Source organism: Natrix helvetica, assembly GCF_964273705.1.
Source record: "Natrix helvetica genome assembly, chromosome: 16".
NCBI lineage: Eukaryota > Metazoa > Chordata > Lepidosauria > Squamata > Natricidae > Natrix > Natrix helvetica.
The window spans coordinates 9,371,912-9,382,283 of record NC_138563.1 but is presented as its reverse complement, the minus strand read 5'-3'; positions in this window follow the sequence as shown (position 1 = coordinate 9,382,283).

The following is a 10,372-nucleotide window of genomic DNA, read 5'->3' as shown; positions in this document are numbered from 1 at the left end:
TCCTTTTCCCCACATCATGGAGGTTCCTTTGCTCTTTTACCTTGTCCAAATACTCACCATCTCCTTTTCATCACATCATGGAGGTTCCTTGGCTCTTTTACCTTGTCCAAATACTCACCATCTCCTTTTCACCACATCATGGAGGTTCCTTGGCACTTTTGCCTTGTCCAAATACTCACCATCTCCTTTTCCCCACATCATGGAGGTTCCTTGGCTCTTTTGCCTTGTCCAAATACTCACCATCTCCTTTTCCGCCCATCATGGAGGTTCCTTGGCCCTTTCACCTTGTCCAAATACTCACCATCTCCTTTTCCGCACATCATGGAGGTTCCTTGGCTCTTTTACCTTGTCCAAATACTCACCATCTCCTTTTCACCACATCATGGAGGTTCCTTGGCCCTTTTGCCTTGTCCAAATACTCACCATCTCCTTTTCACCACATCATGGAGGTTCCTTGGCCCTTTTGCCTTGTCCAAACACTCACCATCTCCTTTTCACCACATCATGGAGGTTCCATCGCTCTTTTGCCTTGTCCAAATACTCACCATCTCCTTTTCACCACATCATGGAGGTTCCTTGGCCCTTTTGCACTGTCCAAATACTCACCATCTCCTTTTTCCCACATCATGGAGGTTCCTTGGCCCTTTTGCCCTGTCCAAACACTCACCATCTCCTTTTCCCCACATCATGGAGGTTCCTTGGCCCTTTTGCCTTGTCCAAATACTCACCATCTCCTTTTTCCCACATCATGGAGGTTCCTTTGCTCTTTTACCTTGTCCAAATACTCAACATCTCCTTTTCCCCACATCATGGAGGTTCCTTGGCCCTTTTGCCCTGTCCAAACACTCACCATCTCCTTTTTCCCACATCATGGAGGTTCCTTGGTCCTTTTGCCTTGTCCAAATACTCAACATCTCCTTTTCACCACATCATGGAGGTTCCTTGGCCCTTTTGCACTGTCCAAATACTCACCATCTCCTTTTCCCCACATCATGGAGGTTCCTTGGCCCTTTTGCCTTGTCCAAATACTCACCATCTCCTTTTCCCCACATCATGGAGGTTCCTTGGCCCTTTTGCACTGTCCAAATACTCACCATCTCCTTTTCCCCACATCATGGAGGTTCCTTGGCCCTTTTGCCCTGTCCAAACACTCACCATCTCCTTTTTCCCACATCATGGAGGTTCCTTGGTCCTTTTGCCTTGTCCAAATACTCAACATCTCCTTTTCACCACATCATGGAGGTTCCTTGGCCCTTTTGACCTGTCCAAACACACACCATCTCCTTTTTCCCACATCATGGAGGTTCCTTGGCCCTTTTGCCCTGTCCAAACACTCACCATCTCCTTTTCCCCACATCATGGAGGTTCCTTGGCTCTTTTGCCTTGTCCAAATACTCACCAACTCCTTTTCCCCACATCATGGAGGTTCCTTGGCTCTTTTACCTTGTCCAAATACTCACCATCTCCTTTTTCCCACATCATGGAGGTTCCTTGGCCCTTTTGCCCTGTCCAAATACTCACCATCTCCTTTTTCCCACATCATGGAGGTTCCTTGGCTCTTTTGCCTTGTCCAAACACTCACCATCTCCTATTTCCCACATCATGGAGGTTCCTGTCCTCTATTGCCTTGTCCAAATACTCACCATCTCCTTTTCATCACATCATGGAGGTTCCTTGGCTCTTTTGCCTTGTCCAAACACTCACCATCTCCTTTTCACCACATCATGGAGGTTCCTTGGCCCTTTTGCACTGTCCAAATACTCACCATCTCCTTTTTCCCACATCATGGAGGTTCCTTGGCCCTTTTGCCCTGTCCAAACACTCACCATCTCCTTTTTCCCACATCATGGAGGTTCCTTGGTCCTTTTGCCTTGTCCAAATACTCAACATCTCCTTTTCACCACATCATGGAGGTTCCTTGGCCCTTTTGCCCTGTCCAAACACTCACCATCTCCTTTTCCCCACATCATGGAGGTTCCTTGGCTCTTTTGCCTTGTCCAAATACTCACCAACTCCTTTTCCCCACATCATGGAGGTTCCTTGGCTCTTTTACCTTGTCCAAATACTCACCATCTCCTTTTTCCCACATCATGGAGGTTCCTTGGCCCTTTTGCCCTGTCCAAATACTCACCATCTCCTTTTTCCCACATCATGGAGGTTCCTTGGCTCTTTTGCCTTGTCCAAACACTCACCATCTCCTATTTCCCACATCATGGAGGTTCCTGTCCTCTATTGCCTTGTCCAAATACTCACCATCTCCTTTTCATCACATCATGGAGGTTCCTTGGCTCTTTTGCCTTGTCCAAACACTCACCATCTCCTTTTCACCACATCATGGAGGTTCCATCGCTCTTTTGCCTTGTCCAAATACTCACCATCTCCTTTTCACCACATCATGGAGGTTCCTTGGCCCTTTTGCACTGTCCAAATACTCACCATCTCCTTTTCCCCACATCATGGAGGTTCCTTGGCCCTTTTGCCCTGTCCAAACACTCACCATCTCCTTTTCCCCACATCATGGAGGTTCCTTGGCCCTTTTGCCTTGTCCAAATACTCACCATCTCCTTTTTCCCACATCATGGAGGTTCCTTTGCTCTTTTACCTTGTCCAAATACTCACCATCTCCTTTTCATCACATCATGGAGGTTCCTTGGCTTTTACCTTGTCCAAATACTCACCATCTCCTATTTCCCACATCATGGAGGTTCCTGTCCTCTATTGCCTTGTCCAAATACTCACCGTCTCCTTTTCCCCACATCATGGAGGTTCCTTTGCTCTTTTACCTTGTCCAAATACTCACCATCTCCTTTTCATCACATCATGGAGGTTCCTTGGCTCTTTTACCTTGTCCAAATACTCACCATCTCCTTTTCACCACATCATGGAGGTTCCTTGGCACTTTTGCCTTGTCCAAATACTCACCATCTCCTTTTCCCCACATCATGGAGGTTCCTTGGCTCTTTTACCTTGTCCAAATACTCACCATCTCCTTTTTCCCACATCATGGAGGTTCCTTGGCTCTTTTGCCTTGTCCAAACACTCACCATCTCCTATTTCCCACATCATGGAGGTTCCTGTCCTCTATTGCCTTGTCCAAATACTCACAATCTCCTTTTCATCACATCATGGAGGTTCCTTGGCTCTTTTGCCTTGTCCAAATACTCACCATCTCCTTTTCATCACATCATGGAGGTTCCTTGGCTCTTTTACCTTGTCCAAATACTCACCATCTCCTTTTCACCACATCATGGAGGTTCCTTGGCACTTTTGCCTTGTCCAAATACTCACCATCTCCTTTTCCCCACATCATGGAGGTTCCTTGGCTCTTTTACCTTGTCCAAATACTCACCATCTCCTTTTTCCCACATCATGGAGGTTCCTTGGCTCTTTTGCCTTGTCCAAATACTCACCATCTCCTTTTTCCCACATCATGGAGGTTCCTTGGCTCTTTTGCCTTGTCCAAACACTCACCATCTCCTATTTCCCACATCATGGAGGTTCCTGTCCTCTATTGCCTTCTCCAAATAGTCACCGTCTCCTTTTCCCCACATCATGGAGGTTACTTTGCTCTTTTACCTTGTCCAAATACTCACCATCTCCTTTTCATCACATCATGGAGGTTCCTTGGCTCTTTTGCCTTGTCCAAATACTCACCATCTCCTTTTCACCACATCATGGAGGTTCCTTGGCTCTTTTACCTTGTCCAAACACTCACCATCTCCTTTTCACCACATCATGGAGGTTCCTTGGCCCTTTTGCACTGTCCAAATACTCACCATCTCCTTTTTCCCACATCATGGAGGTTCCTTGGCCCTTTTGCCCTGTCCAAACACTCACCATCTCCTTTTTCCCACATCATGGAGGTTCCTTGGTCCTTTTGCCTTGTCCAAATACTCAACATCTCCTTTTCACCACATCATGGAGGTTGCTTGGCCCTTTTGACCTGTCCAAACACATACCATCTCCTTTTTCCCACATCATGGAGGTTCCTTGGCCCTTTTGCCCTGTCCAAACACTCACCATCTCCTTTTCCCCACATCATGGAGGTTCCTTGGCTCTTTTGCCTTGTCCAAATACTCACCAACTCCTTTTCCCCACATCATGGAGGTTCCTTGGCTCTTTTACCTTGTCCAAATACTCACCATCTCCTTTTTCCCACATCATGGAGGTTCCTTGGCCCTTTTGCCCTGTCCAAATACTCACCATCTCCTTTTTCCCACATCATGGAGGTTCCTTGGCTCTTTTGCCTTGTCCAAACACTCACCATCTCCTATTTCCCACATCATGGAGGTTCCTGTCCTCTATTGCCTTGTCCAAATACTCACCATCTCCTTTTCATCACATCATGGAGGTTCCTTGGCTCTTTTGCCTTGTCCAAATACTCACCATCTCCTTTTTCCCACATCATGGAGGTTCCTTGGCTCTTTTGCCTTGTCCAAACACTCACCATCTCCTATTTCCCACATCATGGAGGTTCCTGTCCTCTATTGCCTTCTCCAAATAGTCACCGTCTCCTTTTCCCCACATCATGGAGGTTACTTTGCTCTTTTACCTTGTCCAAATACTCACCATCTCCTTTTCATCACATCATGGAGGTTCCTTGGCTCTTTTGCCTTGTCCAAATACTCACCATCTCCTTTTCACCACATCATGGAGGTTCCTTGGCTCTTTTACCTTGTCCAAACACTCACCATCTCCTTTTCACCACATCATGGAGGTTCCTGTCATCTTTTGCCTTGTCCAAATACTCACCATCTCCTTTTCACCACATCATGGAGGTTCCTTGGCCATTTTGCCTTGTCCAAACACTCACCAACTCCTTTTCCCCACATCATGGAGGTTCCTTGGCCCTTTTGCCTTGTCCAAATACTCACCATCTCCTTTTCACCACATCATGGAGGTTCCTTGGCTATTTTGCCTTGTCTAAACACTCACCATCTCCTTTTCCCCACATCATGGAGGTTCCTTGGCTATTTTGCCTTGTCTAAACACTCACCATCTCCTTTTCCCCACATCATGGAGGTTCCTTGGCCCTTTTGCCCTGTCCAAATACTCACCATCTCCTTTTCACCACATCATGGAGGTTCCTTGGCCCTTTTGCCTTGTCCAAATACTCACCAACTCCTTTTCACCACATCATGGAGGTTCTTTGGCCCTTTTGCCTTGTCCAAATACTCACCAACTCCTTTTCACCACATCATGGAGGTTCCTTGGCACTTTTGCCTTGTCCAAATACTCACCATCTCCTTTTCCCCACATCATGGAGGTTCCTTGGCTCTTTTGCCTTATGCAAACACTCACCATCTCCTTTTCCCCACATCATGGAGGTTCCATCGCTCTTTTACCTTATCCAAATACTCACCAACTCCTTTTTCCCACATCATGGAGGTTCCTTGGCTCTTTTGCCTTGTCCAAATACTCACCATCTCCTTTTCACCACATCATGGAGGTTCCTGTCATCTTTTGCCTTGTGCAAACACTCACCATCTCCTTTTCCCCACATCATGGAGGTTCCTTGGCCCTTTTGCCTTGTCCAAATACTCACCATCTCCTTTTCCCCACATCATGGAGGTTCCTTGGCTTTTTTGCCTTGTCCAAATACTCACCATGTCCTTTTCCGCACATCATGGAGGTTCCTTGGCTCTTTTACCTTGTCCAAATACTCACCATCTCCTTTTCACCACATCATGGAGGTTCCTTGGCTCTTTTACCTTGTCCATATACTCACCATCTCCTTTTCACCACATCATGGAGGTTCCTTGGCCCTTTTGCCTTGTCCAAACACTCACCAACTCCTTTTCACCACATCATGGAGGTTCCTTGGCTCTTTTGCCTTGTTCAAATAGTCTCCATCTCCTTTTTCCCAAATCATGGAGGTTCCTTGGCTCTTTTACCTTGTCCAAATACTCACCATCTCCTTTTTCCCACATCATGGAGGTTCCTTGGCCCTTTTGCCTTGTCCAAATACTCACCATCTCCTTTTTCCCACATTATGGAGGTTCCTTGGCCCTTTTGCCCTGTCCAAATACTCACCATCTCCTTTTTCCCACATCATGGAGGTTCCTTGGCCCTTTTGCCCTGTCCAAACACTCACCATCTCCTTTTCACCACATCATGGAGGTTCCTTGGCCCTTTTGCACTGTCCAAATACTCACCATCTCCTTTTTCCCACATCATGGAGGTTCCTTGGCCCTTTTGCCCTGTCCAAAAACTCACCATCTCCTTTTCCCCACATCATGGAGGTTCCTTCGCTCTTTTGCCTTGTCCAAATACTCACCATCGCCTTTTTCCCACATCATGGAGGTTCCTTGGCCCTTGTGCCTTGTCCAAATACTCACCATCTCCTTTTCATTACATCATGGAGGTTCCTTGGCTCTTTTGCCTTGTCCAAATACTCACCATCTCCTTTTTCCCACATCATGGAGGTTCCTTGGCCCTTTTGCCTTGTCCAAATACTCACCATCTCCTTTTCATCACATCATGGAGGTTCCTTGGCTCTTTTGCCTTGTCCAAATACTCACCATCTCCTTTCCACCACGTCATGGAGGTTCCATCGCTCTTTTGCCTTGTCCAAATACTCACCATCTCCTTTTCACCACATCATGGAGGTTCCTTGGCCCTTTTGCACTGTCCAAATACTCACCATCTCCTTTTTCCCACATCATGGAGGTTCCTTGGCCCTTTTGCCCTGTCCAAACACTCACCATCTCCTTTTTCCCACATCATGGAGGTTCCTTGGCCCATTTGCCTTGTCCAAATACTCACCATCTCCTTTTCCCCACATCATGGAGGTTCCTTGGCTCTTTTACCTTGTCCAAACACTCACCATCTCCTTTTCACCACATCATGGAGGTTCCTGTCATCTTTTGCCTTGTCCAAATACTCACCATCTCCTTTTCACCACATCATGGAGGTTCCTTGGCCATTTTGCCTTGTCCAAACACTCACCAACTCCTTTTCCCCACATCATGGAGGTTCCTTGGCCCTTTTGCCTTGTCCAAATACTCACCATCTCCTTTTCACCACATCATGGAGGTTCCTTGGCTATTTTGCCTTGTCTAAACACTCACCATCTCCTTTTCCCCACATCATGGAGGTTCCTTGGCCCTTTTGCCCTGTCCAAATACTCACCATCTCCTTTTCCCCACATCATGGAGGTTCCTTGGCTATTTTGCCTTGTCTAAACACTCACCATCTCCTTTTCCCCACATCATGGAGGTTCCTTGGCCCTTTTGCCCTGTCCAAATACTCACCATCTCCTTTTCACCACATCATGGAGGTTCCTTGGCCCTTTTGCCTTGTCCAAATACTCACCAACTCCTTTTCACCACATCATGGAGGTTCTTTGGCCCTTTTGCCTTGTCCAAATACTCACCAACTCCTTTTCACCACATCATGGAGGTTCCTTGGCACTTTTGCCTTGTCCAAATACTCACCATCTCCTTTTCCCCACATCATGGAGGTTCCTTGGCTCTTTTGCCTTATGCAAACACTCACCATCTCCTTTTCCCCACATCATGGAGGTTCCATCGCTCTTTTACCTTATCCAAATACTCACCAACTCCTTTTTCCCACATCATGGAGGTTCCTTGACTCTTTTGCCTTGTCCAAATACTCACCATCTCCTTTTCACCACATCATGGAGGTTCCTGTCATCTTTTGCCTTGTGCAAACACTCACCATCTCCTTTTCCCCACATCATGGAGGTTCCTTGGCCCTTTTGCCTTGTCCAAATACTCACCATCTCCTTTTCCCCACATCATGGAGGTTCCTTGGCTTTTTTGCCTTGTCCAAATACTCACCATGTCCTTTTCCGCACATCATGGAGGTTCCTTGGCTCTTTTACCTTGTCCAAATACTCACCATCTCCTTTTCACCACATCATGGAGGTTCCTTGGCTCTTTTACCTTGTCCATATACTCACCATCTCCTTTTCACCACATCATGGAGGTTCCTTGGCCCTTTTGCCTTGTCCAAACACTCACCAACTCCTTTTCACCACATCATGGAGGTTCCTTGGCTCTTTTGCCTTGTCCAAATAGTCTCCATCTCCTTTTTCCCAAATCATGGAGGTTCCTTGGCTCTTTTACCTTGTCCAAATACTCACCATCTCCTTTTTCCCACATCATGGAGGTTCCTTGGCCCTTTTGCCTTGTCCAAATACTCACCATCTCCTTTTTCCCACATTATGGAGGTTCCTTGGCCCTTTTGCCCTGTCCAAATACTCACCATCTCCTTTTCACCACATCATGGAGGTTCCTTGGCTATTTTGCCTTGTCTAAACACTCACCATCTCCTTTTCCCCACATCATGGAGGTTCCTTGGCCCTTTTGCCCTGTCCAAATACTCACCATCTCCTTTTCCCCACATCATGGAGGTTCCTTGGCTATTTTGCCTTGTCTAAACACTCACCATCTCCTTTTCCCCACATCATGGAGGTTCCTTGGCCCTTTTGCCCTGTCCAAATACTCACCATCTCCTTTTCACCACATCATGGAGGTTCCTTGGCCCTTTTGCCTTGTCCAAATACTCACCAACTCCTTTTCACCACATCATGGAGGTTCTTTGGCCCTTTTGCCTTGTCCAAATACTCACCAACTCCTTTTCACCACATCATGGAGGTTCCTTGGCACTTTTGCCTTGTCCAAATACTCACCATCTCCTTTTCCCCACATCATGGAGGTTCCTTGGCTCTTTTGCCTTATGCAAACACTCACCATCTCCTTTTCCCCACATCATGGAGGTTCCATCGCTCTTTTACCTTATCCAAATACTCACCAACTCCTTTTTCCCACATCATGGAGGTTCCTTGACTCTTTTGCCTTGTCCAAATACTCACCATCTCCTTTTCACCACATCATGGAGGTTCCTGTCATCTTTTGCCTTGTGCAAACACTCACCATCTCCTTTTCCCCACATCATGGAGGTTCCTTGGCCCTTTTGCCTTGTCCAAATACTCACCATCTCCTTTTCCGCACATCATGGAGGTTCCTTGGCTCTTTTACCTTGTCCAAATACTCACCATCTCCTTTTCACCACATCATGGAGGTTCCTTGGCTCTTTTACCTTGTCCATATACTCACCATCTCCTTTTCACCACATCATGGAGGTTCCTTGGCTTTTTTGCCTTGTCCAAATACTCACCATGTCCTTTTCCGCACATCATGGAGGTTCCTTGGCTCTTTTACCTTGTCCAAATACTCACCATCTCCTTTTCACCACATCATGGAGGTTCCTTGGCTCTTTTACCTTGTCCATATACTCACCATCTCCTTTTCACCACATCATGGAGGTTCCTTGGCCCTTTTGCCTTGTCCAAACACTCACCAACTCCTTTTCACCACATCATGGAGGTTCCTTGGCTCTTTTGCCTTGTCCAAATAGTCTCCATCTCCTTTTTCCCAAATCATGGAGGTTCCTTGGCTCTTTTACCTTGTCCAAATACTCACCATCTCCTTTTTCCCACATCATGGAGGTTCCTTGGCCCTTTTGCCTTGTCCAAATACTCACCATCTCCTTTTTCCCACATTATGGAGGTTCCTTGGCCCTTTTGCCCTGTCCAAATACTCACCATCTCCTTTTCACCACATCATGGAGGTTCCTTGGCCCTTTTGCACTGTCCAAATACTCACCATCTCCTTTTTCCCACATCATGGAGGTTCCTTGGCCCTTTTGCCCTGTCCAAAAACTCACCATCTCCTTTTCCCCACATCATGGAGGTTCCTTCGCTCTTTTGCCTTGTCCAAATACTCACCATCGCCTTTTTCCCACATCATGGAGGTTCCTTGGCCCTTGTGCCTTGTCCAAATACTCACCATCTCCTTTTCATTACATCATGGAGGTTCCTTGTCTCTTTTGCCTTGTCCAAATACTCACCATCTCCTTTTTCCCACATCATGGAGGTTCCTTGGCCCTTTTGCCTTGTCCAAATACTCACCATCTCCTTTTCATCACATCATGGAGGTTCCTTGGCCCTTTTGCCTTGTCCAAATACTCACCATCTCCTTTCCACCACGTCATGGAGGTTCCATCGCTCTTTTGCCTTGTCCAAATACTCACCATCTCCTTTTCACCACATCATGGAGGTTCCTTGGCCCTTTTGCACTGTCCAAATACTCACCATCTCCTTTTCATCACATCATGGAGGTTCCTTGGCCCTTTTGCCCTGTCCAAAAACTCACCATCTCCTTTTCACCACATCATGGAGGTTCCTTGGCCCTTTTGCACTGTCCAAATACTCACCATCTCCTTTTTCCCACATCATGGAGGTTCCTTGGCCCTTTTGCCCTGTCCAAAAACTCACCATCTCCTTTTCCCCACATCATGGAGGTTCCTTCGCTCTTTTGCCTTGTCCAAATACTCACCATCGCCT